At 36.0% G+C, this 23,603-nt stretch overlaps 1 protein-coding gene across 14 annotated transcripts in view; it reads left to right on the top strand.

Moving 5' to 3' along the window:
• Nucleotides 1–23,603, top strand: part of LOC119256170 (ribose-phosphate pyrophosphokinase 1-like) — a 301,237-nt gene that overhangs the window by 12,387 nt on the left and 265,247 nt on the right. For 7 of the 14 annotated variants that reach the window (XR_005127650.2, XR_005127649.2, XM_054700049.1 and 4 more), the window contains exons 2-3: nucleotides 6,920–7,053; nucleotides 19,543–19,609. The exons of 2 other annotated variants lie outside the window; for them this stretch is intronic. The gene's annotated coding sequence lies outside the window, so the exon portion shown is untranslated. Of the gene's footprint in view, nucleotides 1–1,977; nucleotides 2,500–5,754; nucleotides 5,772–6,919; nucleotides 7,054–7,448; nucleotides 7,472–19,542; nucleotides 19,610–23,603 lie in introns of those variants that run through there. 5 more of the 14 variants (XM_054700048.1, XM_054700050.1, XM_054700052.1 and 2 more) reach the window with 5 other exon arrangements.

The following is a 23,603-nucleotide window of genomic DNA, read 5'->3' as shown; positions in this document are numbered from 1 at the left end:
ATTAGTGGTTTGCCACAACTCCATAACTAAGCCCCCAACTTCCTTGTCCCCTTTTTTGAGACCCTCCACTCCATCCTAGTCTGTAGACAAACAAGCTCTCCAATCTAATTCTTATCAAGATGGAAACAGTGCCAGACCTGCTCTTCTAGATAAAATGCTTTGGCTTCTAACTGCCTGGCTGCTTATCTTTCATCTTGCAGTGTTAACCATAACCTCTTTCCTGACCTACTCTACTTCTTGTTTTCAGATGAGCAGTAAGGACTGGGAGGAAAAACATGCTCAAATGGACAAGTTCATTCTCTTATGTCCCTCTTCATCCCCTTTAAAAAGTCAGTTCAAACCTCTTCTGTGTTCAAATTGTCTTTCTAAAATTATCAGAAACCACACTGCATGCACATGCAACTTATTTCTACATCTTTTTTTCCCAACTTTCACTCTTCCTACTCTACATCACCACTTATTTTATTTTATTTTTTAAAGTTAAAATGTCCTGTTGATTTTGCAGGAGGATGGGAGATTGTGTTTCCTGACAAATAGCAGGTTTTTTTGTTTTTTTTTTTAATTCTCCATTTTTTCCTCCACTTGCCTGCCCATGTCCTAATAAGCTGAATCATCTTCTTGGCTAAGCTGTTTGCTTTGGCTTACCTGAATTCTTGTGTTTTCATCCAAACAAAGCATTGCACATTCCTGAGCAGGTGAAAGTTAATGCAATATAGACCTGCAGTCATTGGTGATGTTTGGGCTAGCTTGCTGTGAGGTTAACAGTACCCTTCTTTGACCCTCATTCCTTATACATGAAGTGGGAGGACAAAAAGTAAACTAGTTTCCTTCTACGCATAAGAATCACAGAAAACTTAATCCTATGAAGTTGCTCTGCATGTGATTATATGTGCTCCAGTGTTACAGTAGCATGTTCTGGTCACGACACCTTTACCCCACACAAACTCATATACCTGAACCTGCCCGTCCTTGAAATATGGGAGTCTTTCCGAAAGAACTTGCACTCCTTGGGAGATAATCATTCCACTAACATGGTGTACTGGGTTTTTTTTTTTCCCCTAAAGTTTTATCATTACCAATAAATTGACATTACACATCAGAAAATTATTTCATAGGTTCTCTGCTCTTATTCAGGTCTTCCATTTTATTTTCTTAGCTTAAAAAAGATTAACTCTAGAATTACATTTTCTTTTTTCTCCTGCAAATTAGGAATCTAATTGGCCCGTTGACTATTAAAAATATTGTGGAAAGTATCAGTGAATTAAATTTCTGAATACATATTATATGCTTACCATGTGTAAGTATTTTGTTTGGTGTTCAAGGGACAAAAGGTGAATTCTTGACTTAAGAGAATAATTTTATACTGTGATAGCAAACTGTGATATTTTCCTCTAATTATGGCATTTTCATAATGTTAATGATTCTATGTAAACTTGTTTCAATTATAAAAAGTGTTACTTTCCCATGACTTTGTATTAGTTCTGGGAAGTTCAACTAGTAAGTGGGCATTTATCTAACTTAAAATGAACAACACTTGTTGGAATTTGTGCTCTTTACTATAAAATGCTACTCTAATGGTCTTGAGACCTTCTAGTCTCAGAGACATGAAAGAATTTTCACCATTACTGTAGGAGAAGTTTAAATAAAATTCCATTATTATTCAGTGCCAGGTGATTGGGTGTATTTCAGTCTTAAAAACTTTAAACATACAGTTTAAACAGAGTAGTAGGACGGGGGACCAAATTCGTGATGTTTCCTGGATTTCACTGCATTTCTACAAATCTTTAAATGTTACTTAAAATCCCCTTCTACTAAGAAAACACTTCTTTAAAAACTAGCCAGTTCACGTGTAAATGTCTGGAGCAATTTAGAAGAAGAGAGAAAAATAGATACAGAACTAGAAATGAAAATTCCGGGTATGAGTTTGACTTGAAAATAAATGTGCTTTAGAAAGATAAATCTGAGAAAGTCTTGGGGCAGGGAGAAACTGAAAGTGGAATTGTCAACTGGACTTCTCAGTCATTCAGGCATGAGAATATAAGAATATGAAAACAGTAAGAATGGAGATTCGAAACACACACACAAAAGACATTTTGAATGAAAAAAAATATGGTAACAGTCTGATGGGTTACTGGATCAGAGAAAGGGCAGAGCTAAGTCCGAGATGACAGGTACTTCAAGTCTGAGTGACAGAGAGAATGATGGTGGGTTTGATACAATGAAGCTGAGAGGGAAACCTCTAGGAGGGTGTCAGGGGAGAAGTTCAGAAGGGTTCGGAACTTGAAGAAATAAGATTTCCAAGTACTATTGTCTGTTTATTGGCAGAGACACAGATCTGGAACTTAAAGGAGAAGCTGGTGCTGATGGTTCTGCTTTTTTGTGTTTTGTTTAGTTTTTTTCTTAAACCTTTCAGCAAAAGCATTTATGGAAATTATGAGAAAGTTTCCAGAACTCACTAAGGCCAGTTACGTTTAGAGAGAAATGTTCAAGTCCACAAAGGTAACCAATAGCAATAGCCACAGCTGGGGAATTTCAAAAGGAAGGGAAAGGACTATGTTGGAGGGCTAGTATTACCTGATTTCAAGACATTGTAAAGCTGCCCTACTGAAGACAGTGTGATTTTAGTGCAGTAGATACATTAACTGATAAAGTGAGATAAAAGAGTTCCATACATATTTACATAGTTGCAAGGGCAGTTCAAAGGAGAGAGGCATCTTTACAACAAATAATGGATATTCACATTTCATAAAATGTTCATTCATACCTCTCACCACAATATAAAATTAACTTGAAAAATGTATCACAAACATAAAAAGCGTAAAACTTAAAACTAAAATTTCAAAAAGTAAAACATACAATTTTAGTGCTGTCAGGTTAGACAAAGAATTGTTATAATACCAAAAACACACTAGCAAAGAAAAAATATCGATAAATTTCATTTCATCCAAATTAAAAATGTTTTTGAAATACATTGTTAGGAAAGCCACAGAATAAAAAAAAAATTCAAAAATCGTATGTATGATAAAGGAGTTATAATTAGGATAAAGTATTCTCAAACTTAACATAAGAAAACAGGCAGCTCAATAAGGAAAAAAAAAAAAACCTGATAAAGTTGAGAACACAAACTTCAAAGAAGACCTACAGATGAAAAACTCATGACAAGTGGTTGAATGTCATGAGTCATTAGAGAAATGTACATTAAAAGCACACTGAGATTCTATTATACATCTATCTGAATAGCTATAATCAAAATATTGAGCATATCAAGTGCTAGTATTTGAGGAACTGACTTGCATATATACTACTTGTAGAAATGTAAAATATACACCATTTTGGAAATTGATTTACCAGTTTTTTTTTTAATGGTAAACAACAGTACTGTAAGATCTATACATTCCACACCTATGTATTAAGATATTTAGAGGAAGACCTACACACAAATCTTCATAGATGCTTCTGCGTAACAACCAAAACCTGGAAATAATCCAGCTGTCAGTCAAAGAATAGACAGAATTGAAATGAACAGACACAGTCTAGAATATTTATACAATGAATTCATATTGAAGAGCAAAAACGAATGAACTATCTATACATGCAACAATTCAAAATAATTATACTGAATGAAAAAAAAAAAACAGGCCAAACATGGGACAACTTTATCATTCCATTTATAAAACTTCAGAAAATGAAAACAAATCTACAGTGGCAGAAACCAAAGAATTGGCTGCTTAGAGATGAAGTCAGGGACAATTAAAGGACATGGAGGAGAGAGTGAGTATAGGACATCATGAAAAGTCTTTTGGGGGTGATGGGTATTTTCACTATCTTGATTGTGGCAACAGTTTCACAGTTGTATGAATATATCAGAATATATGGCTGTATATTTTAATTATTTCTGTTTATCTTAAAAGTAATATCTCAATAAAGCTGCTAAAATTAATACCCTCATTAAGTCACAACTACAACAAATCCCTAAAATAGAAGAAAATAAATAAAAATACCAAAGGGGGAGTAGGAAAGGAAGCTACTTAAAGTTGGAGGAAAAGACACAAGGGAACCAAGAATGAAGAACATGTTTCAAGGAGTGAGCATTTAAAATAACATGCCATTGAGACACCAAGAAAAACGACTTTCCAATGTATTTGGCAAGAGAACCACTAACATCCATGAAAGGGTAGTGGGAAGGCAGACAGAATGTCAGAGGCTGAAGGGAGGCTATATGAAACAGATGACAGCAGAGAATTGAGACCATTTGTTTAAAAAGTTTGTTAATGAAAATGAGAGAAGTAAGATGGTAGCTAGAGGGGACAGCAGAGCAAACGAAACGTTTTTTGGTGAAGTCTGAGGGAAAAAAAAGGAATGAAGAAGAAGCTAAAGATTCTAGTGATGAAGGTAAAACATGTGTTAACAAGTTTCTTAAGGAATTTGGAAGGGATGGGATCCATAGCACAAGTGTGAGAGCAAGCCTTGGAAAGGAGAAATCTGTAATTGTTAACTCCTGACAGCCCTCCCAGAACAGTGGGTGACAGAGGACCATAAAGAAACAAAACAAATGAGCTAAATAAAATTAAAATTTCCCTTTAGACTATAAGATGAAATTATGTGTACCAGAGGGAAGGAAGCATAAGGGTGAGTCAATCAGATAGAAAAGGGGTCAACTTTATGAAGGATAGAATTGGATTTTTAGTGGTGAACTTAGTGTGGTATATATATATATAGACTGATTTATAAGGATTCACACCTGAAACTTACATGCTGTTCTGATGCAACATTACTTTAAAAAATAAAAGTTTGAGAAAAAAGATAATTGTTTTGCCAGCAAGTTTCTTAAAAAAAAAAAAAAAACAACTTGGACATTCTGACATTTCTTAAAATTGGTCTTGATAAAAGACTTTATATTAATCATCATCTCTCACCCTCCAAAATGTGACTTTTCCAGACAGTAATCTACCAACCACAGTCCATAGGGCATTGTCCCAAGTGACATAATAGGGCTTCTGCTTCACTAATCTCATGTCTTGCTGCTTCAGGAAGATTACTCTGAGTCAGATGTTTGAGATGGCGTAGAGAGCAGGAGAACAGTCAGAGATAAGCTGTGGGTTTATGCGTACCAGGTAATGGAGAAATCTCCAAGGAGAAAAAAAAAAATCCAGCCGTAACTGGAAGACCAAAATGCGTTGCTAAGAAGAGTGAAAAAGATAGGAACTTTAGAACTAGACAGATTTGGTCTTCAATCCAGGCTCCTCTTCCTACATATACTAAGCGATCCTGGGTAATTGTGCTGTTTCCATTAATCTCATTGTCTCATCTATGTGGTGGGTAAACTCTCTACCTCACAGAGTTGCCTAAAGAATTAAATAATGAAATGGTTTGAATTATGTAGTAGAAATTAGGCAAACACTATAAGGCAGCTATACTTTTTATTTTTTTATTTAGTAGGTATTCTAACTCCATAAAAACTACTCTCAAACTATCTCAATTTCATCATTCGTTTACCATGGAGAGTCAGTTAATGCCTGTTGACATTCAAGTGATTAGTGTAGCAGTCCTCTCTGTACAACTGTGGCAAATTGTCTAAAGGCCAAGAACACATCAGCACACAAGGATTCAGAGATGCAAGCAATTGGATTCTCTCCATCACCAAGTTACCTTCCATCTTGGTGCACACTGGGTCTTAATATAACCATTCTCCCCTTTTATCAGCAGTGAAGGCCTGCAATGAGGAACTGCTGACTGTGAGAGGTCCCGCGATGCTGGAAGATGAATTTCCAGTGAGCTGGAAACCCTAAAGATAATGTTATTTCGAAAGCTATGAAATATGGTCATCTCACATGTGTTCCCTCTTTTAAATTTCTGAGTATAGATCTTTATCCAGAAGTGAGGCAAGAGTAACTTGACTATTTGCTAGGATCAAAGGGAACATTCTTTAAAGTAAATTAATCCTTTAAATGCATACCATATTGTACCTTGAATCTACTTAATTATAGCATTAGGCCCACTGCTGAAATATGATTTTTTGATATAATTAAACTGCACCATTTTAGAATTATTTGAATTTTTTGGGCACTCTTTGTCTGGCAGTTTAAACAATCTAAAATTTGTAGACTACATCTATTCTCCATGAATCAAGAAGAAGGAAAAAATTTTATGAATCTTGAGAATAAATGCATAAACTCAGTAATAAGAGCTCTGATTCATTACTGGAAATGCAAATATATAAGCCTAACACATCATGATAACTTTAATCACTGGTGTTTGAGGGTAGGTCAGCTTGTCTCCAGTTTTATGCTATAATCAAGAATTAGTTCAAGTGCAAAAATGGAATGTGGTTTTAGTGATCAGGATACATTTGCTAAAGATAGCACACCCCTTGCCCAGCTGGTCCTCCTGGTGGCAGTTCATAGCATACTGAGTCCTATGACTTAAGAGCTATAAAGGTTCTGGCATGAGTTTTTCTCTGCTTTATATCATGGCTGAAATTAGTTGATAACCCAATCCTGGACTTTGGTTGGGCTTAAAGCACTACTAAATAAAGTCATATTACTGCTAGAGGAGCCACCATCATTTTTTTTTTTTTTTTATTTCTTGGATCTCTGGAGACCACATGATTGGGCAGAATATCACTGAAACCAATATTTTCTTTGAGTTAAATGAGAGAGAATATGAGTCAAAATCTAAAAAAAAAACTGCTGAAAGATGACCTGAGCTAGTTACATAAAGTTAACATTGCAAAGTTAGTGTGAGGTTAACTTGACACCTGTTTAGTGATGCATAAGTGTTGTGCTGCATGGTTATTGGATGTAAGTGGTAAGCAATTAATACAGATGGCTGAAATTAGTAGTAAGTTTTACACAGCCAAGCCAGATCCGAAATGATCTTTTTCTTCTTGGTTTGTTAATTTTCAACTGTCTATAAACAGCATCGATGTTGACAGCTTTCGGACACTGTGCCTTAAGGAATCTCAAGCTATGATTGTGCTGGTTTAAAAATGGCTCTACATCACGCGTTCATCCAGAGTTTGCACTGCTTGACCAGCCCATGCTGACTACATAGGTAATAAGGAAGTTTTAAGGGGGTGCTGAGTAATATCTCTGAGTGTTTGGGTTTCATTCTCTGTACTGTGCTGTGGCTAGTGTGGCTGAATTGTGTGGACCCCAGGAGGGCCTCACACTGGTCAGGTTTAGCAGGGTATGCTGAGAGTGAGGGGATATGCGAGCCTCAGACCCCAGCCCCATGGAGTTCAAAGGTTTCAGCTTCTGTCTCCATGTTCTTGTAACCCCCCCACTCCCTCAGGCCTAAGTGTTGTGCAGAGCCCCCCATGCTAGTGCACCCCCTTCTTCTCACACTAGTGTACCTCTGGCCCTGTAGTTTCCCTGTACATAGCTCATAAAAGGGATATTAAACTCTTCTCAAACTTTCCTTATTTCCATGTGGCATCTGTTCCTGCTTCTGAGCTCGACTGGCTCAACAGGTATGATTTTACCCATAAGCACTTATCTTGTCACAGTTAACAAAAGCAACATTTTCATGACCTCCTAGCATTTGTTTTATTTCTGAAATATTTTATCAGTCTTGATGTGTGGAATGTAGTAGGCACTGAATATCCACTTGTTGATTGAATGATTAAATCTATAAAATGTATATTATTCCCTGAACTACAGTTTCTAATATCAGCATTACTCTGGTGGGACAAATAAGAATCACATTTATGTTGCATATGGAGAATTATATATAAAGAATGCTTATTTTGCTATGATTGCTGAGAGAGTAGATCACAGTCAGTCTCATGGGTTTAGAAATAACCTGCATACATTATACCAAACCTTGTTTTCTACCTTCTTTTTTACCCTTTAAATTGCCAGAATAGTGCCCTTCCACTAACAGCGTAACATTGATATAATTCCTTGAATCACTACGGTAACAGTTTTTCCTTGAACAAAATACATGCTTATAAATTCAGTTAAACCCCAATAATTGAGTGTCTAAAAGAGGTAAGATCCTTTGAGCAGCGGTGTAGAAAATGCACAGGAGAGAGACTGGAAGCAAAAAGATTAGCTAGGAATCTATTGCAATAGTCCAAGACAAGCTAAATATTTACCAAGCTTTGTTATGGCTTTACTTTGTCCATTTCAGTCCTGCTTAGTTTTTGGGTGGGGCTTGTGGAGCAAAGCTGGTATTTGAGTTGTTCTGGCAAATTCTTCTGAACGATGGTGCTTTGCTTTCTTTTACTTCATTACTTTTCTTTTTCTTTCTTTGGTCAATCCATTTTTATTTTTAAAAAAGGGGGGTTATCATCGGAGAATTTCAAGTTACTTAACCTCTAGTTGGGCAACAAAATATTAACAGAAAACTAGCAAATCCTTAAAGTGGTAGAAAAGTCATTGGAGTATCGCTTGGAATTAACATCTAAGTGTATGGCCTCCAAACGAACAGAGTGACAATAATTGTGAGAATTTTATGAGATCAAAAGGTGACAGTGGGGTTGGGGACTTTGGGAAATTTTCACAAAGAGCTTGACCTTGACTGATAGAGCTAAAAAGAGAAAGGACGACCTTCACAGTAAGAGAAATTCTAAGAAAGGCAAAGTTATATGAGTCTAACTTTCCTCATCATTTCCTTTTATCCCTCTCTTCTACAAAGTACAGAAATGTCTGAGTTATGAGCAGGTGGGGAGGTGTTATCTCTGAATGGGGAGGTTATTCCACCTCCTTTTCCCCATTCCCCTAAGCTTACCAGACCTGACATGCTCGTCCAACATGGTGAGTTACTACATGTCTCCAAATCTGACCCAAGTTCATGCTAAAGACCCACTTAATTTTCATATAAGAATATTGAAAATGTTTTGTATTTTAATTCTAAAATTCATAGAGATGCCATCTCTTCCAGGAATGTATATAAATGGATCTTTCTGTATTTGAAATTATTCTAAAAATCATGAGGAAATATTTAAATGCTTCAAATGGAACAACTGCAGAGAGAGTTTATCATTTATTGAATACAAACTGTTCACATCTAATTTAAGTGGCTTATATGTATGAATAGATTCATCTATTCCTTGTGAGATAGTTCCACAAACTTGTCCCATTTGTGCAGACAGAACACTATGGCAAAGAGAGGTAGAGTAACATATTTAATGCCTCACAACTGAAAAATGCTGAATTTAGTAATCAAACCGAAACAGTCTAACTCCCACTAAATATTTGCCTTGAGAAGTAATGTAACTGGTCTGGTTTCTTGTGTATGAAATCTGGATGGTTGAATTAGATAATCCTGACATTTGCCCTCATGTTAAAAATTAAGTGTGGGGTTTACATCCTCAGACCTATTCTTCATATGACTCAAGTTTGAAACTACCTATCCTCACTTTCAATTCAGCAACTAGTTGTTCTGTGTTTTTGAATGGCTTGAAGAGGATCAGATTCCAGGCCAGTAATGAGCAACTCCTGACTCAGGTTTGCAAAATTCTCAATTTTCCATGTGATAGGCCTATTTTCAGGATGCGATTAGACAATTGTCCTGTCTTTTGGCAAACATTAACATGTTAGTAACCAAGGAGTGGCTCCAAATTTTTCACTGATATTAAATCTACATTTAATCTAGATGGAGGGAATACACACATACACACACACACACACACACACACACAGAGAAAGAGAGGGAGAGAGACAGAAATAATATTCGTGTTGAATTTTTTAAATGGTCTGTGAATATTTTATTCTACAATTGTTAAAAGAAATAGAAAATTGCTCTCCCTTGCACTAATACGTGGCCCACACATTGCCACACTGTGGGACACATGCATGTTCCAGTCTTCCCCAGCTGCTTCAGAATCTGAGGGACAATGGGTACAATTGCTCAGGCGAGAAGAGAGGTGAGGCCTGGTTTAGAAGCAGAATAAAACCCTACTTGTTCACCAGGAGTTCTATGTCTCAGAATTTTATACTTCTAGAATACTCTAGAAGTATTCAAACCAGTTCCAAATTTTCCAGTTAATACCTCCTGGAATTGGGTGTGCAGCAGCGCCACTGGGACAGCCTCTAGCAAGGCATCTAGTGTGAAAGCTTGGGGAGGAGAACAAAATCACCCACCATTGCCACTTCCTCCATCTTCACCTTAATACAGTTTACTTTCAAAGCCTGTCTCTTGAGTAAACAGGGTGTAGTAACTGAAAAGTCTCTGGGACAAAGCCTCACCTTACAAAATTGGATACTGTATTAAAATGCAACTCCCCCAGAAGAAACCAGCATGTTGGTGAGACCATCAGAAAAGTATAAAAACAAGTAGAAGGAGCAGAGAATTTTCTAGTTGAGATTCCAAAAGGAGAAAAAAAGGACAGATTGGGATTAAGCTATAAAGACAAATTTGGTGTACTTTATTTTTGTTTACTAAAGTGATTTCATCTATTTGTATGTTCTGTCTTAAGTTGCAATGAAAAGGCAACCCAGTCAGCCATTGAGGAATTTTAAGACACCTAAGGATCATCCATATTGCCCAGAGTAACTATCAAACATCTTAGTGCACAATAAAAACCCAGGATATTCTTTGTCATATACACAAAAAGTAGTAGGAAGTTTTTAGGGATGGATGTGGGCCTTGGGGATAGAAGGGTATACTTTCAGGATTTAGTACCTTGTTTTGTTCAAGTAACACTACTTGGAATGGGAGAGGACTATGGTCAGAGTTTCTTAGGGATGTGTTATTGAGGTACGCTAGTATGCCCCAAGAATAGGGATTCTCTCCTGGAATGCCGCAAACTGAAATGTACTCAAATTATAAATCCTCAAGTTAGAAACTTCAGACTATCTTGATATGTTCTAGACTTGCCCTTTACCTTTTTTCTTCCTGTTTTCCTTTTATTTCCTTCCCCCTAGCAACCTACAAAAATTCTAATGCATTTCTTTCATCTTTGTACTTTTGTTTCTTGTGTTTCTGATTTAGCCTGCAGTATTTAAAGGCAGTTTCTCGTTCATTATCTAAGTTCTGGATGTCCCTCATTCTAGTTTAGTTAAATACCCATCTGGACTCAAGCCCTGGATGGGGCTTGTGGATCTGCCAGGGAAATGTTGCTTGCAGCTGTTTCAGTTTTTTGTTTGTTTGTTTGTTTGTTTGTTTGTTTTAGGAAAATGGCAAGGTGCTTTTATTAACTTGAAAAACTGGTAGTTATTAAACTGAGTTTGGGAGACTTCTTGGCTATAGATGAACATTCATTACATTTTATAATAATTTGACTATGACAAAGGCCAAGAAACCAAGGGTATATATATTGGTAAACTGTAAATCAGTACTAAATATTCCATATGAGGAATGGACAGGATAAGTGGTTAAGTGGTTATATATGCGACAGATTACAGAATGAGGAAGGGAGCAAAAAATAAACTGTTTTAAAGTTAACAGCTGAAGGAAAAATCAAGTTCTCATGATTCAGAAACAATGGCTGAATTGTGTGTGTGTGTGTGTGTGTATTTTTAATTGCAGCCAGACTACTAAAAAACTTTTAAAATTTAAATCCAAAGATAAAAATACTATGCCTATTTGGTCTTTTAGCTAATGTTACTACCTAATGAGTTATCTTCCTGTTGACCTATTAAAAGATACTCGAATTCCACCTGATCTTTTCTTCAGAAGCTTAACTTCTAAAGATAAAATATAGATGTCATGTTTGCTTTACTTGGCTTTTTACATTCTCTTTTCCTTCTCAAATAGAGGATATATATTTCTAAATTCTTAATGGTTTCATCTTAGCAAAAAGTCTGTATTTTAGTCCCAAATACTTGGAGTAAATAGATTACTGGAGATTCCTGTTTCTTCTGCTAAGATTGGAAAGATTTAGGATCTCAACTTTTCACATTTTGAGCAAGAAGAAACATATTCTCAGCAGTAACACACACCACAAAGAAATTCAGTTCTGTCAGCTTCAGTCTCACCTGGATTAGGACAAACACATGGAGTCTTGGGTTCTTCTATAGAGAGGTCATGTCTACCCTAATCTTGAAGTTAACTTTAGTCAATCTCCATGGTGTGGTGCTGACATGAATCAACTTTTTCTAAATCTTGAGTGATGAGGAAAATTAACAAGTTGGGTGGAGCTCAGAAATAAAAAGAAAATACACAGCATGTCCAGGCATGATTTAGGCTGGTATCAGTTAATAGGAATCTTGAGGCAGAAGGGGTCATTATTTGTAAACAACTTGCAAACAGTTGCAAACAATTTGCACAACTAGTTATGTAGAATTAACAATTTTGCATGGAAGAGAAAAAGTAGAATTGCTTGATTTTTCATGACATTGCAGTTCTCTTTTGTCTCTAGAGTAGTTCAAGTTATCTATCCACTCCAGCATTCTGTATACTAAAGGCAGAGTGTGAACTTTGTGCTTTGCAGAATCCTCTTCTGGGCTTTCTCCTTGACATGTTATTTTGACTCACTATGTGAATTCTGACTAATCGCTCGATACCTGCGGGCCACTGGTTTCCCCCAGCAGCATAGTAAATGCTTACTTGCAAAAATGTTCATGTATGAAAATTTGTGTGAAAGTACCACTTACAGATTCATGAACATGTTTTAGAATTATATTCTTAACTTTAAGAAATGCATCTGAAAGTTTGGGTTTTTACATGGACTACTCAAAGGTCTTCATGCCCCCTAGACTTTGTTTCTTCCTTTTCATGCTAGGGGTTAAATTTATGATAATTACATGTAGCATCACAGTTAGACGTTGCATTCAGAGTTGAATAGACATCTGCAGACTTTTTCCTGGTTTCTACAGGATAGGATAATCTCATTCTCCAATTAACAGCCCTACAATGTTTTCACAGATCTGTTTGGTGATTCCAGATTTATTACCCTAATTATAAGCTAATGAGCAAAGAGCTTTGCAGGAAATTTGCATTGCTTGCTTAAGTAGGACAAATTATCAGCTTAACCAAGATAAAACATCTCTTGTTGTTTGAGACCCTTTAGCTCACCAAAAGAGATGTCTATCGTCTAGCCACGTTAAGTCAGCTTTCAGAGATGGGCACCGACTGCTACCTTAAAAACAACTCTTCTGCCATTTTAAAGCATTTGCTTGGCAGGGTTCAAAGGTCTTTCATTACTGTTCTCTGTCAGCTCTTTCTGTACCCATTTCCTACTATTTTTAAGACAGAAGAACATGAAAAAGCTATTGGTGAGTCTCTTTACAACACAGGAGTTCAAGAATAATTTAACAATGAAAATATAGCTCGAAAACACACTTTTAAGATGGCAGATAGTAAGTTTTCTTCTCTTAACAAAAATGCAAATTAATACATTTTCTTGGAGTCAGAAAAGCTAGAGGTACACATTTTACCTTTTACTTTCATTTTTCTTTCATATTTTCTCATTCAGAGAAACAACTTTGGATTTGCTTTGGAGTTAGATGATCATCACTTTAGTAAATGTGTTAAAGGCTTTATTTCTAACATTTCTTTCTTTTCAAGTATATTGTTCTGATTTTAAATATTCTTTTGAGAATTCTCTGAGAAATGGCATAACGTATAAGAGAAGGGGACCACCAGGGCATCTATAAGAGATTAAGTGGAAAAGTAAGCAAATTAGTCAGCTAAATTAACTAGTTGTTTTCAAAGACATGAGATCTTTAGTTCCATCACGTCATGCCTCATTAACTCCATTAGTTGCTCGACACTGTCATTATTCTACTCTGTTCTTTCTATGCAGTTTCACCGTGTCAGCTTTGATTTCCCCTGTAATTTTTTTTTTCAGTGTAAAGCTATTATATCACCTTCCAGGAGCACTGGTTTTTAGTCAGATGTCACTAATTTCCCACTCATCATTTCCTTGCAAACATAAAACTGACTGTTACAGCTACTCCTGCACCATTTCATTATTTCAGAATTATTCACTTATTCCTATTGGCCAGTTCTAATCACCTCCTATTAAACTCAATGTTTAGTTATTAAATGTTTTAATTCACAAACATTGGAATAACTTCCCATAACTGGGCTTTGGCAAAAATGAATCATTAAGAGGGTAAGGAAGAGGAAGATGATACCAGCGTTTGTTTCAAGCAATCAGACATTTATAGAACATCTATTATTTGTCCAGAAATATAATCGATGATGCTGGAAGAGTAACAAAAATATAAACACCGATCCTGATCCTTACGTACTTAAAATCTTGCTATGTGAAACAATTTTGAAAGGAGACTTAGAACCTGAATTACAAAGTCCACTGTCTGTTATGTAGTTTTAACTTGCTTGCTTGAATTACTGTTAAAATTTGGAAAATTCAGTAACTCAATAATCAGTGAAGGAAGTATTTTTTGGTAACAAAATAATTTTCAGAAATTCAAGTAAGGAGTTGACATTTTAGAAATAAATATGTGTTGCCAATTGAAATTGAGTTTAACTCATTAGAGATTACATACTCATCCCAAAAAAACAACAACACATCTTTTAAAAATTGGTAGGCTATATGACTGCCTTACCAATTTTTTTGGATTAAAAATGTTAATGCATAGGTTATTTTTCCCTCTAGAGAAATGAAAAAGATCGTTAGCAAAAATTCCTAGAAAAGAACCCTATGCATAGTGTCTGTCTTATTTGGTATAAGACCATCATTTAGAATTCACATGAAGTAGTCATGAAGAAATTGGCATTTGTGAACAATGTTTCTATGGACATCAGAGCTATAGACAAATAGAGTCACTTCATTTCATAAAATTTTACTTCTTGGAATGGAAGTGATGAAAATAGTGATTTAGGGGGAAAACAATGAGGATAAGTAAGAATCAGGAGGAATTTGTATCATAATCATTTGTAATTTAATTTCTTTTTGAGATCTGTGGTAATATTTTTTGAAAGCACATATGTGGTTTTTAAGATACTGTAAGAGAAAAATGTTATTACTACAAAGCACACACGATGGTGTAGATACAAATGCTGACCAAATAGACCCCACGGATTATAAAACTGCATGATCTTCAACTCTCAAGTCTCTTCTCTGTCTGTCTTTCCTTTGAAAAGAATTTCTCTGTTACAGAGTCACTTCTAACTTTTTGATAAAGTTCAACCTAATCCCACTCTCTCAACGTCATCGAGCCTTACTGGAAAGAACATCAAGGTATAGAGTTGGGGTCTGAATATAAATTCCATATTGCTCTCCTTGGGCACATAGCAGGCTCATTTTCTACAGTAAAATATGAATAAATCTAAAGGCCAAATTTACCCATAATATGGGAATGTTGTTAAAATAAAACAAGGTAGTGGATTTGAAAGTACACTGAGGGAAAACATTTCATGCAAATGCCAAATGATATTCTACTCTCACAACCATTTGTGAACTTCTGCTTCTCTACATTTCCAAATCCTAAGTTCTGTGCTTACATATGGTATATTTAAACTCAAACTTGAAAGCATGATGGAAAATATCATTGAAAAATGTGGTGGGATGCTTCGTAATGGAGAAAATTTAGACAGAACTTTTCCTCCTAGTGATAAATATTAAAAATCCTTGATTTGATTTTTTAGTTTTCTAGCTAGCCATTCCTGTTTTGGATGCCATTTGTAGTTTTGAGAATTCAGAGTTTAGGATTTTATTTTTGACTGAAATATACAAGGCACATTTTATAAATATGTACTGTAATTCTCAATATATTATTTTTAAAATCTTTCCTTGTATGTTTGTTCCATTGATTCTAATACAGAAAGTATTGATAGAATACTTTGCTAAATACCTATTCCTCTGCAACCTTCCCTTAGGGGAATTTCTATTCACATCTATTACCATTATTATTTATTCTGTTACATAAAGGGAGCAGTATATAAAACCCCCTCTATAAATACTAATATAATACAAGAGATTGTATACCTAGAGAAGAGGAAATCTTTTTAATTACACTTAAATTGGAATTTAGAAATTCCAATTCAGTTTTATTACTTAAGTTCTATTGCTTAAAAAGAATAAAATGTAATTTTGTGCAAAAAAATGAGAGATTCAGATTTTTTTCAACTGCTATGTCCAATAGTGCTTGGCAACTATGGTTCCTACTATTTATTTGGAAAGATGGCAAACATGTCTTACTTACTGTGACTTGGAATTACTGTCTTATTTTATCCTATGCACTACAAAGAGAGACCCCCAAAGGGCTAAAGAACACAGTGAAATACATGCAATGGCATTTCTTTTCTGGAGAAACTATCTTCAATCTTGATGTGAAGCATCTTAGAGAAAATGTATCTTCAGGGATTTCAATGTGATGTTCTTCAGGGAATGTGCAGAGTGACCTACCACATATGTGCTGAAATAAGTGTGTGTGGCATCAAAATAAAATTCCTTTGCGAGTAGTGAATCTTCCACCATCAAGATATCTCACGATAAAGGTCTGACTTTTCCAGTGATACACAGACACATGCGAGTCTTATTTCAGATATCTTGCATCTGTTCTAATATTGCCAAGACTCCTATTCGTCCACAAAATTTGCTCTACACTCCCATGAAACCTGGAGTAAATTAAAGTCATTGCAGTAATAATTCAGAAATGTAGCATGATTGAAAATATTAGTCTTTCTGCCCTAATATTTCTTTTCAAATTCAACCATACATGATTACAGAACTTTCCAGTTCCAACAGGATGAAGGATTCCTTTTGGAGGCTCTTTTGTTAAAAATAAAATAAAGTTGCTATCTAGCTATTCACCTATATATCTTAATGATAAACTTATCCAAAAGAAACCCTGACTTCCTTAATTTCCCCAAACACCTCTATTCTCAGGAGGCTACCATTTCTCACTGGGTTTTTCCCTCATACATTTCTTTCTTCATACAATTTAACTGATTAACAATATTATACAAAATATGCATAAAGTGTTTTTATTTAAAGCAGAAAAAGAGATGATCCTATAGAGAATACTGATTAAATATGTAGGAAAACATATGTAAAGCCCTTTACATAGAATCCAAGATCAAAGATGCCCAATAATTGTTAAATATTGTTCTGCATTCTACATTCTTGTCAGTGTTTTGTTTTGTTTTTTGAAAAAGATTTATTTATTTATACAAGAACTTGGGAATAGGCCAGAGGCGTGGGAGGGTGAGAGGATTCACCAGAGACAGAGCGGGAGCAGAACAGGCAGACTGACCAAAGACACTGCTGAGGGGAGCAGCGGGCACGATAAGAGAGGTCTGCTGCACCATGTGGCCATCTCCCTGGCCGACTGGGAATCGAACCCGCGCTGCAGAGGCTGTAGACAGCTTCACAGCACGGCGCTCAACCCGCTGCGCCACCTGGAAGGCCAAGTTTAAGGTACTATAAAAATTGAAGTCCCTTTGAATCAGTACAAAACAGGATTATTTTCTTATTTAACTGTATATGTCTTACTTTATTTGAAATCAGAATCAAATCCAAATCTACTTCCAAAGGGACAGGGGAGAAGAAAGAAAGAAGGAAAAACACTTCATTTTTGTTAACTGTAGAGAGTCAGTCTTGTATTGTAAGCAGCACTCTTTCCTTGTCCAGAAAAATTCATGGATAACAGGCCTCAGCAAATTCCATTCCCTAATAATGTCAGAGTTTACTATGGGTAGATAGTTTGTTATTCCATATTGTTTTAGCTGCATTTCTAATCTGGGTTCTGATTATCATTGGTCCTAACTATTGTTTCTTGTCTCATCATTCACTTTTAAATCCCTATTCTTACATATATGATCATCTAATGCTACTACTGGCTTCTGTTGCTAAGATCATATTAATCTTTTCTGAAAAACTCTTTATTGTCTAAATTACTTATTTTTCCACATGGCGAATTATTCCCTCTAATATTCCAAGATGTTCATAATTTTGAGAGGTGGTTACACAAAATTAAAATGGAAAAATTTCCTTTTATCATAAAAGCTTTAACTTGAAATACTAAAACTATCATCTATCAACATTCCCATTCCTATACCTATTGCTCTATTTCTCCATTTTCCTTACCTGCTGCTCTGTGACCTGACCTTTGACTACATTCTCATCTGCAGTCATTCCTCAACTGTCTTCAGTACTTAGCTCAAAAATCTACTTTACTCATAAAGGCTTTCTTATTCTTGTAATAGAAAATGGAGAAATAGAATTTTCCAGAAATATCATTGCACACTGGTTACAACTTGCACACAATAGTTTTGATGGACCCTTTTCCTTACCTAAAAGTTTAGGTATAGTCATATGAACATGATTACATATATTTAACTCAATTTTTCTTCTGTCAGATCCTCTCCAAGGTAAAGAGTGCCCTATAACACATCCCCTAGGCTTCTCCACACAGCTCAAATGAGTGGAAAATACCAACACTCATTTAAATATATTTTAGATGGTTCATAAATGAAATGGGTTGATGCATGACTAGGTATATTGGTCCATTATTTAAAGACAACAATGAACCTTCACCTTGTCTGCAGTTCTTTAATCACAACTCACATGAATTCCCTCTTTCCAAAAGGCTAGTAAGGATGGTCAGATATGGAGGAAATGATACTTGGCACTGACAAGAGAGGCAGTAAAAATAGAATCTTCAGGACAACAGTTTTTTCTATGTTCTTTTGTAGTGGTATTAAGGTTTATAGTGTTTGATTTACTTGTTCCATAGTCTGCCTACTCTTTGGTGACAAAGTCACATCTGCTTGATCGTCCGTTTATTAGCTTAACCAAAGGCATCTTGGCACCTGACCCCCACCGAGGATAAAACCACAAGTTTAAAGTCAAGCTGTCACATGATTCACAGGGACGCTTGTTAGTCACCAGCTACTGATGCAGATGACATCTTGTTACCAGTTTGTCGTTGCTCACAATACAATCTTTATATCCTTCACACACAAGATGGAGTGTTATGAATCCCTGGTTAATTTTTCTAGGTGGGAAGTAATTTCAAATTAGGTAACTTCAAGCGTTTAAATAAACAACTAACCCAATGATAATGGAATTGGGAAATAGGCCCTAAAATGGGGTAATTTAAAATGGCATGAAATCCCTGGGTAAGATAAAAGAAAGTTCCTTTTTCTATTGATAACACTTCTAGGGTAGAAAATGGCACCTTACGATGGTCAGCTTGTTCTTATCATTAGTTTCACAGTGTGAAAGCCTTTGAAAGAGACCTGGGTTACTCAAGAGAGTTCTGGAACAGAGCAGATAGCAAAGGAGAGTAACAGCCTTACCAGTTGGGTAATTCTAGTTAGGGCACAACTAGAAAAGTTGGTCTTGGCTTGTGCTTCTAAATTGGAAAATTATTTCTAATTATATGTCCAGAGAATGCTTTTTGTTTGTTTGTTTTCATTAACCTGGGATCCAGTAATTTATCAGAAGACAAGTATCCTTCTGACCAATATAGTTCAGAACTTTATGTATAAAAACTTATTCCTTTATTTGGTTAGTTATAATTCTTAAAAATCTAATTCACTTACTATGAAGATTTTGCGTGCAGTTTCCTAACTAAATAGTCTTCCTCCTTCTTTCTCACCATGGGTTCATTTTTTGCTTTGCAAACTTTCCATATTAGTTACTTTATAATTTTCTATTCTCATATCTTTATTCCTTAGGAATACTGAGCAAACAGATACAGAAGACAACAAAGTACCTCTCACCTGTAAAGATAAAGATCAATAGGTAATAAATAGGTGACAAAGAACTTCAATATTCATGGGAAAAGATAAAACCTTCCTAAAAAAAAAAAGACATTCAATGTGATGTTAATTAAAAATCCACAGACCAACACTGACAACAAAAAATATGGCTGTATCTATGCTTGAGGTTTAGATTTCCTAGAAATGCAACGTCTCTTAGATTTCAGAGCTAGAAGGGACGTTTGATATCAAGTAGACCAATCTCTTCATTTTACAAAATGAAAGACTTGAGACTCAGAAATGCTAAGGAATTATCCTCGGGCTACACAGCTATTGACATCTGCTCTCATTTTAGTTCTCTTTCTGAACAATCATGTCTCCCACAGAAAAGTGAAAGAATGAAGATAAATAGCTGCGTTGCAAAGATATGTACACATAAAACCTGATGATTTGGAATGAGGAAGACAAGAAAAAAATAAAATAGTATGAAGAAAAAGTATGCATAGAGATGTATTTAATAATCCAACATAGATTCTCGTTATCCAAATCATAAAATTTTCAAATGACAATTATAGATTATTTATCAATAAGTAAAACAGACCCATTGTTCTGATTCACCACACATTATACAATCAGCTGAAAACCCCTATGAAGGCATCATGGATTAGAAATGATGTGGTCAATGTTCCAATATAGTTTCTTTCTCATGTAGAATTTCTCCCAAATGATTATTTTTTCAGTGCTTTAATTGATTTTATTTTTAGATCATTTAAAACATAGGACTTCCTTTCTTTCTTTGAAAAGATAAATTCCAGTGTAATCTCTCTTGGGATTCAAAATAGAATACTTGGGAAATTGTATGCCCCAAAGAAAACTTTTTGCATGGCATCTGACCAGAAGACTACCAGTTATAATCTTAAGATGTGAAATCGTTAGGGAATCTCCTAATGTCACTTAACAAACGGCATATAAACAGGGCAAGCAACACTATTGCGCTCCTAATTAACTAACCAGGGCCATGTGGTATTCGGGATATCATCTGGGAAGGACAGACCTCCAGGATGCCTGAAATGTAAAGTATATTCAGGCTTGCTTGCCTGGACAAATCCCCAGTAGAAGAAAATGTATAGTGCACTTACTTGGATGCCATGTAAGGAGTTACTAGCCAGCTGAGCAGAGTGAGTGACATTTGGTTGAGGAAGGGTGTGGGCACAGTACTCCAGGCAATCTGGCTTTCAACTTCTCTAGTATTTATTTGGCAAACTCAGCCACCGTTCCTTACTACTCCCCCTCATATCTGAAACAGTCATCTTGGGGTGAGATGAGTATAAATTTCACATAATGCTACTTAAAGAGCTTTGCAAGGGAAACAGATCTGTGAAAACATGATCAGGTCAAACAGGCATGGAAGATAGCATCATCAACTTTGATCTGGACTGACGGAACTCAACCAGGTCTGCTTCTTTGTGTTCCTGAGACTCTCCTTTGTGCTCAGATGAACCCTAATCAAGTCGAGCCCTCATCAGCCTCTTCGAAGAAGGGAGAGGGAACACACCATGAGACAGAGGCTCCATTTTCCTCAATAAGTTGAGGATTTATGAGTACTAGAAGAGAGAAAGGCATTCGGCCATCTTCTTTGTTTGCTCTTTCTATTTAGGGAAAGGTCAAGTCTCCCCAGTCTGATATGGGGTGGAGAGAAGAGTGAATATTCCCAAATGACTCCTTGGCTTTTACCCTCTTTGTTCCTCCTTTGTATCACCTGCTTATTCAAGTCAAAATTAGGGAATCAGCTTTAAGGAATTAGGGAATTTTCTGATGCACAGAATTCAAAGGAGAAGACACATTCACCCACGTGCACACACACACCCACACACAAATAAATTGGGGGGGGGCCTCTTGTGTTCCTTCAATGTCATTCTTTTGCTTTTCTTTGTGCTTTAATCAGGACCATAAGTAGGGCATGTGACTAGGACAAGGAGGTTACCGTTTGAAGGTGGTAATGGAATGGGTTACATTTGTTCCATTTCCTATGCTCTTTACATTCATGAGATCTTTATCTTGAAAACGGATTTGTGCTATGCCATTTCCTGTTCTTGCTACAATCTTTATCATGACAAGAAGGTGCCAGGTTTTAACGCCTGGTGTTATATTTAACTGTTTCCAATAACTGCTGCTCAGAGTGACTCTTCTTCCCATATCGTATTGTCTGTGCAGAAAGTAAAGGTAGTGCTGTCAGGTATTTGAATGAGAGGATGCTGAGTGATATTGAGGCGCCAAAATAGCAGGGCAGGGACACATACCTTCTTCCTTCCGTATCCCAACCTCACCAACAGGAGAACTTTCACAAGAGGCTCTCGCTTGCTTCTGTGTCCTCCACATATACTTCACACAAGCTCTTTCTTATCTCTAGCATATCCTACCCCAAATGACACTCCTAGTGACAGTCAGATTGTATAACTTAAGGGGCAAGGCAGTGCAGTTTCCAATTATCATCAAAGAATTTCCCCAGCATTACCATGCTGGGACTTCAGGCGGTTGATATGGATTAGATCAAAAATAGAACATGGTATAATAAGAACCTTTGCTTCCTGGCATGAACTAGAATCAGAATAGCTAATGGTAAAACACTTTCAAGCTCTCCTTTTTTAAAAGTAGGTTTAGTTCTTATGAAAGCTGCTGAATTGACAGCTGAGGGTACACTGGAAAGAAAAATGATAAGCTTCCCTTCTCTGCTTTTCCCAGTATACCTTTGGCCTGCCCTGGAGGGGATATCTCAAGAAGAGAGAGATTAGTTCTTTCTCCAGATACTTTTAATCTTTAAATCGGGAGTAGGAGTATTATCCAAGTTGCTTATTATGAAGAATATATCAGGATGTGACAATGTTTTCCCTATGATCAAAGTTTGATTTGACAGATCATGTCATATCAGCAACTGTAAAACCACCCAACTAGAGCCAGTTTTGAAATCATGTGTGTCTTCTCATAAGTCAAGTCCTGTCTGCTCCAAGTGAATTTTGCAATGTATTGGTTGTGGTCAGAATTTCAAGAACTCAACCTTGAGCGGGAGATAGGGTAGAGCATCTGGTTCATAATCTGTACTTATGAAGAATTCAGTCATGGCTAATGATGACCCACCTGTAGTTCTTGGTAGAAGTCAGAACAATGGGGCTGACAAGCAAAAGCTACCACCTTCAGTCAGAGGTTAAGGGGTGGTGGGGTATGGATAATTTTCTAAAACTTGATAGAGTAGAGGTAAGAATTTACCCTCTTTCATTATACAGGATTTAACTGATATTCGTATTGGGGTGACATATTCAGATGTGAAGTGACAGTTCATTGATGTTAGGAGGGTTCTATAATTTCTGCGAGTCTATATACATTTTATTGTGAACATTATGAATTATTTTTATCTTCCAAGAGTATACCTTTTTCCTAATTTTAAATGAGATCTGTGACATCCCACTGCTTCTGACAGTCAAGTCTCTTTCAGTTCTGGAATCTGTTGTCACTGTCTCACTTAGATAATACTTAGAGAAAAAGGGAGTGGATTACTATTCACACTTCAAGTTGAGTTCTCACTTCCAAAGCTTTCCTCATTTTGTATTTGGGCTTTCTTGTTTCCTGCATTTTTTTTTTCAAGTTTGAATTTTGTTTAAATGACATGTGTGGTTTACTTGCTGTCTAGGATAGTATCTTCATAATTTTATTGACATATAGGTACATTAATGTACTCATCACACAATGTAAGGAAAGAAAGGATTCTCTTAAGGAATACTATCATTATAAGTAATGGAAACTAATAAATGTATCACCTAACTTATAAAGGATGGAAGGCCGCTATCAAATATAACAGTTCCCTTTGAAAAATAATCTGTAACTTCCAATACAAGTGTAACTGCATTGTCTACTCTGATTTTTAAAATGAGAGAGAGGAAGAAGTTAAGAAAAGCTCCTCCTTTTCCACCTAATATTGTTCTGGGGAGTTCATAAGGTCAGGAACTTGACACTGGTTTCGAGTGGAAGCCAGTCAAGCAGGA

The sequence above is a fragment of the Talpa occidentalis genome, unplaced genomic scaffold (assembly GCF_014898055.3).
Source record: "Talpa occidentalis isolate TD23 unplaced genomic scaffold, MPIMG_talOcc4v2.1 talOcc4.3, whole genome shotgun sequence".
Taxonomy (NCBI): Eukaryota; Metazoa; Chordata; class Mammalia; order Eulipotyphla; family Talpidae; genus Talpa; species Talpa occidentalis.
Note: the sequence above shows the minus strand (reverse complement) of the source record. Positions and strands in the feature narration are given on the sequence as shown.